Genomic DNA, 6,000 nt, shown 5'->3' on the forward strand with positions numbered 1-6,000 from the left:
TCCTAGAATTTTTACTATTTTTAATCAATTGGAGAGGCTTGTGGGAGAGTTAGGTAGGAGGTTGGTTGGAAATCTTACTTGAGATTTGAGGTGGAGGAGACATTTCTTTGAGTGTGAGCAGCATGTGGTCTCCAATTTTCTTTCACTTGGTTTTAATACTCTTTCTCATGATAGAGAAACGTAGAGCTATAATCATGCTAGCGATGACATTTTCTTTGTTGTTTCTTCTTATCAATCCAAGTAGGTATTAACAATTCCTCTACTTATGGATGAGAACTCGACCTTACCCCTTATATGGGCTAGATGGACTACCTCTAAGGTGGTTGTTTTTTTTTTTAACTTTTGAAAGATAGGTTTGCCGCAAAATATAACTTGTTTAAGTGGAGGATGATTGTTGACATAGATGAAGTTTTTTGCCAATGTGTTGGGGATTCGATTGAGTCGATATCTCATTTGTTTGTAACTTGTGATTTATCTTTGGTTATGTGGTATATGATCTTTAAGTAGTTGGGTTGGTTGGTGGTTCTGCGTAGTGATCTTAGACTTGTGTTTGAGTTTGTTATATCTATAGAAGAGAAATATTGGTGGTTTTACTATGATTTAGCATGAAATTGTTTAGTTTACGTGGATTGCTCAAAATGATATCATTTTCTCAAGTTCTTCAACAAACGTGAAAAAAATGTAGGATAAAATCATATTTCTTGCTTGGGAATGGGATCTTCGTAGATTAATGGTGAACTCGTATATTTTTGTTATTTAGCTTCAAAATCTTATCATATGTTTTAAACAATAGCAGATCGAGAGTTTTATCTTGATTTTAGAACTATTTGATGGTCTTAATTCTTCTTTTGAGAGTCTTTATGCGATTGATGATAGTCTAGGTGATTTGAGATCTAACATGTTTTCAGGTTTTAGATTTTTGAGATTATTCTAGGATGTTGTCTCTATATTAGTGAGCACATCTTATACTTTATGACTTCATGCTTCTTCTTTTTTTTTTACTTTATGAAATCTTTAGTTCCATTTTACATTTTAGTGAACACATCTTATACTTTATGACTTCATGCCTTTTTTCTTTTTTTTACTTTATGAAATCTTTAGTTCCATTTTACATTAATAGATTAATTTACCATTAAAAAATCCATGTATGCATAGTCGGGAATAGCAAGTAGATACCAATTGCTTTCACTACCACTCAAACTCATTGTATTCACACCTGATTTTCTACAAATATGTGATCAAATAAATATACACATATATATTCTACATATTTTAATTAATCACATTTTGTTCCTTGTGTTAAACAAAACTACATTTGTTAAAGTCAAGTCATTTCTATATTTATATGTTCTAATAAGATTTTATATATATATATAGTGTCACCTCTTTGATGCATATTATTTCTACATATAATTTTTTAAAATATTATTATTTAAGTTTTGGATTTTTAATCTATCACGGAATTCTAATAAATAAAAATTATAATGAAAGTTTGATGTGAGTTCTTTAATAAATCAAGTGATCAGTTGGGTGAGTTATAGAGATATACTTGCATATTGATGTAGTTAAGAGACAATTAGTAATAATTATTTTATTATTGAATGGTTTTATCAACAACTACTCAAGGGTTCAAAACACGCGTATTTTGTTACATGCATAGAATGGAAATTATAGTTAAAATTCTCAAAAGAAATTATGCTTTCCTCATCTCTCTTTTCCCAATTCTTCTTGTTTCTAGTGATGGTAAGTCCTTTTACAACACTCATTTTAATTTTTCTTGTTGATAAATAGACACAATCTTTCATTCCATTTTAGTAACACTTTTATTAATTTTTGACATTACAGATGTTTTTGCATGCATTACTTTCATGGGTATTCGGGTTACATGCAATGATGCATATGATTGTAGGGATTGGAAAAGTAGGTGTTTCGATCCTTTTATTCTGCGGTGCATTAACAATAAATGTTATTGCATGTAAGCATGATAATTAAGTTGTAAAATAATTATGTTACTTTTAAGTCTATAAATTTATTTGTACTTAATAACCAAGATACAATTATTTAGTTATATTTAAAATACACGTTGAGATTGTGAATACAGAAGACACGCACATATTTTTTTATACTTGATTTTTCCATGGTGAAAATTATCTATTTTTATTTATCAAAGATATTTGTTAGCAAAGATTAGATAGAATAGGTAAACAAGGGACCTCAAGTTGATTAATCTTACCTTTTTCACAAAGTGGAGATGGGATTGATTACCGGAGATCCGGACTTCTGAAGGAATATTTTTATCATTAGATATGGAACTTCGGTGGTTTTCTCTCTTCTTGGAGAGAGGATTGAAGGTTTCCGTTCTACTTTTTCATGATGAAAAGGGATATTTCTTCTTGAGCCTAAAGAAGATGATAGCATAGAGTGGTTTGTGGATACTATCTTTAGGAAAGTATGTTCAAGGATTCAAACTTCTTTTTTGAAGGATCTTTGATTAGGACACATTTTTCTAAAGACTAAATTATCTGATTTGTTCTTGAATTTTGTTCAATCAAATGAGTTGGTTAGAGAGATAGGTTTGATAGTTAATGAAGTCTTGATTTGAAATCTTACGTGGTGGAGATCTTTCTTTCTTAGAGAGTTATATGTCTTTGAAGAGTCTCTGGCTAGAAACAAGTGGCTGAAAGCATGAGAGAGAAGAAAAATTCTCGGTGGTTTTCGTCTATCTTCTTTTGAATGATAATTTGTTTACTCCTTTTGTTCTGCTTTCAACAGAGAGTTAAATCATCCTCCTTATCTGGATCAGTTTAGTCCCATTTAAGATCTAGGTTTTCTCTTGGTAGTTTTTTCAAGATAAACTTCCATCTAGAGAAAATATGACTAAGAGAGGGTGATTTCTGATCCTAATATGATCACTTATTCCTTATGTGGTTTTCGATAGAGTCGGTCTCTCATCTCTGTTATTTGTGATCTTGTCTTGTCTTGTCTGTTTGGTATAAAATCTTTAAATGATTGGAGTGGCAGGTTGTAATTCCTAATTATTCGACAGAACTTTTTGAATCTTTTCTTCCTTTAGGGGGCAAGATTAAGTATATGAGTGATCATCTCTTGATTTGGTATGTTGTGGTTTGGTTCATCTGAAAAGTCTATAATTATATAATTTTTAAGGACGCAAAATTAGCAACAAAAAAAAAAATAGGAAGAGAAGAGTATTTTTTTAGTCTAATAGATTAGGGGTGAACTTTTGCACCTTCACTGTTTACCTCACAGATCAAGTGTTTATCTTTTTTGGAGGAAGATTTTGGATTTTAGTTTTTTTTTTATGAGATCTAATATGATGGGAGTGTATATGATGATTTGAGATCTAATCTTTTGCCTGTGTAGTGGTTTTTGTTAGCACCTAGGTCCTTGTATCTGAGAGGATCTCTTTAATTTTTCAAACAGTATATCATTAATTTTTCAAACACCTAGTTACCCCCTTTGAAGCCGAGGAGTTGTAATTGTTTATTTATCAACTCTTTAATTTTGATTTGGGGAAGAGTATTTTTTCAGTTAACTTTATTATACATTCAAATTTCTAAAGGATCATTTCCATTCATATACTCCAATAATACATTACTATATAACTAAGTAATTTGTTTCCCACTAAATATTATCATAACTATCATGACACACTAAAAAAAGTGAACCAGAGTAAAATGATTAAAAAAAAAGTTCCAAAAGAGTAAGATGTAAAAGAGAATGCCAAGGAAAGGAAAACTTGGAAGTAAAAAAAAAACATCATACCCTTTAGCAAAAATAAAATAGAGAATAGTTTTATGATAAAGTTGGTGATTACAGTTCACATAAAAGAATAATACTCATTAATTTTTGAATCATCGTATCTTCCATTTTATAAATCAAATTTTTCACTCCTGTCTTCGTTACAACCACCATAATTTTCTTTAAATATTGAATATATGTACTAAATTTGTTGAAAATGACAATGGGGATAATTAGAAGAACATACGGGAGGTTTGCAATTGAAATATAAGCCTTAGTAATCATTTTATTCCAAAACCGTGAACTCAGACGAGGTAAAAGCCTTCAAAATCCTTATTCAAACCGTAGTATTTTGGATCGAACTCTGGTGTCGAAAACGATAGATTTATGGTTTGATAGAAGTTGTGCATAATGTAGTCGAAGTCTGTTCAAACATGTTGTCGAAATATGCTTTGTTTAAAAAAATGTCGAATTGGACCTTCCTTGTAAAGCTCTATTGTTAAGTTAGCTTGTAGCCTAAGTTAGTTTATTAGTCTATAAATAGATTAGTTCTCTCAGGTTGTTGAGAGAGGTTAATTGTTGTTATTCACTTGTAATCTTTGAATCCTTATCGAGAAAGTGAATAGTAAAACTGTTTTAACCAATTATTGTTCCATCTTTTCTCCCTTGGTAAAACCTAATAGGGTTTCTTGTGTTTGTTCAAGAAACTCAATCTTTTTCTCATAGTTTGGTTTGTTCTTGACGACATCAATTCACAACAAACTAGTGCGGTGAGCATGGAGGAGGAGATATCGTCAACAAAGTATGAGATTGAGAAATTCACCGGCATGAATGATTTCGGTTTGTGGCACTTGAAGATGCAAACCCTTCTTGTCAATAGGGTTTGTTAAAAGCGTTGAAAGGATTGGAGAAAATGGATGTTGCCCTATCGGAGAAGGAGAAGATAACGATGGTCGAAAAAGTCCACAGTACCACTGTATTGAGCCTTGGTGATAAGGTTCTCCGGCAAGTTTCAAAGGAGAAAACTGCAGGTGGTGTGTGGACGAAACTTGAAGGTTTGTACATGACGAAATTGTTGGTTAATCGTATCTACCTGAAGCAAGCTTTGTATTCATTCAAGACGAGTGAAGACAAAGCCTTGGCAGAGCAGCTCGATATGTTTAACAAGTTAATTCTTAATCTTGAGAATATTGAGGTCAATATTGATGATGAAGATCAAGTGTTGATGTTGTTGTGTTCTTTACTAAGTCTCATGCTCATTTCGAAGAAACTTTCTTGTATGGAAGAGATTCATTGATCTTTGAAGATGTCAAATTTGCCTTGTACTATAAGGATTTGAGTGAAAGAAAGGGGCACAAGCCATCGACAATTGGTGAAGGTTTGTCTGTTAAGGAAAAATTCTTGAAGAAAGATGGTAGGTTTGAGAAGAAGAAAAGTAAATTTCTACATAATTCTGATGGTGGTAATGCTCCTACTATTAAGTGTTATCATTGTAAGAATGAGGGTCATACAAGAAAAGTATGCTCTGATCGTCTGAATAATCATGGTTGAAAGGATAATGGTAATGCAGTCGTTGTGCAAGATGATTATGAATCATCTGATGTCCTAGTGGTTTCAAGTAGTGACTCTAGGAAAGAGTGGATTATGGATTCAGGGTGTACTTGGCACATGACTTCAAACAAGGACGAATCAGGGATGCTGGTAAGCAATAAGACATGCAAGATTGCAGGAATTGGATCTGTCATATTCAAGCTCCATGATGAGTCAATAAGGCTATTTACTGATGTCAGGTATGTACTTGATCTTAAGAGGAATATGATTTCTCTTGGTGAATTCGACAAGAAAGGATATGTTTTCAAAGGAGAGCAAAGTATCTTAAGGGTAATGAAGGGGTCGAAGGAAGTGATGAGAGGCGTGAAGAAACAATGCTTGTATACCCTGGAGGTTGAGGTTCTAAGTGGTTCAGCAGATGTGGCATCCACGAAACTTGTGTTGAAGACTGAGTTATGGCACAAGATACTTGGCCATGTCAGTGAAAGAGGCTTGGTCGAAATGTTGAAATAAAATCTATTTGGTGCTGACAAGGTCGAAAAACTAGAGTTCTGTGAACCTTGCGTATTTGGTAAATCCTGTAGAATGAAATTTAACAAAGGTAAACAAAGAACATGTGGATCCCTTGATTACATTCATGATGATCTTTGGGGACCTGCAAGGAATCATCCACACTCAGGTGCAAAGTAT

The sequence above is a fragment of the Lathyrus oleraceus genome, chromosome 5, assembly GCF_024323335.1.
Source record: "Lathyrus oleraceus cultivar Zhongwan6 chromosome 5, CAAS_Psat_ZW6_1.0, whole genome shotgun sequence".
In the NCBI taxonomy this organism is placed as follows: Eukaryota; Viridiplantae; Streptophyta; class Magnoliopsida; order Fabales; family Fabaceae; genus Lathyrus; species Lathyrus oleraceus.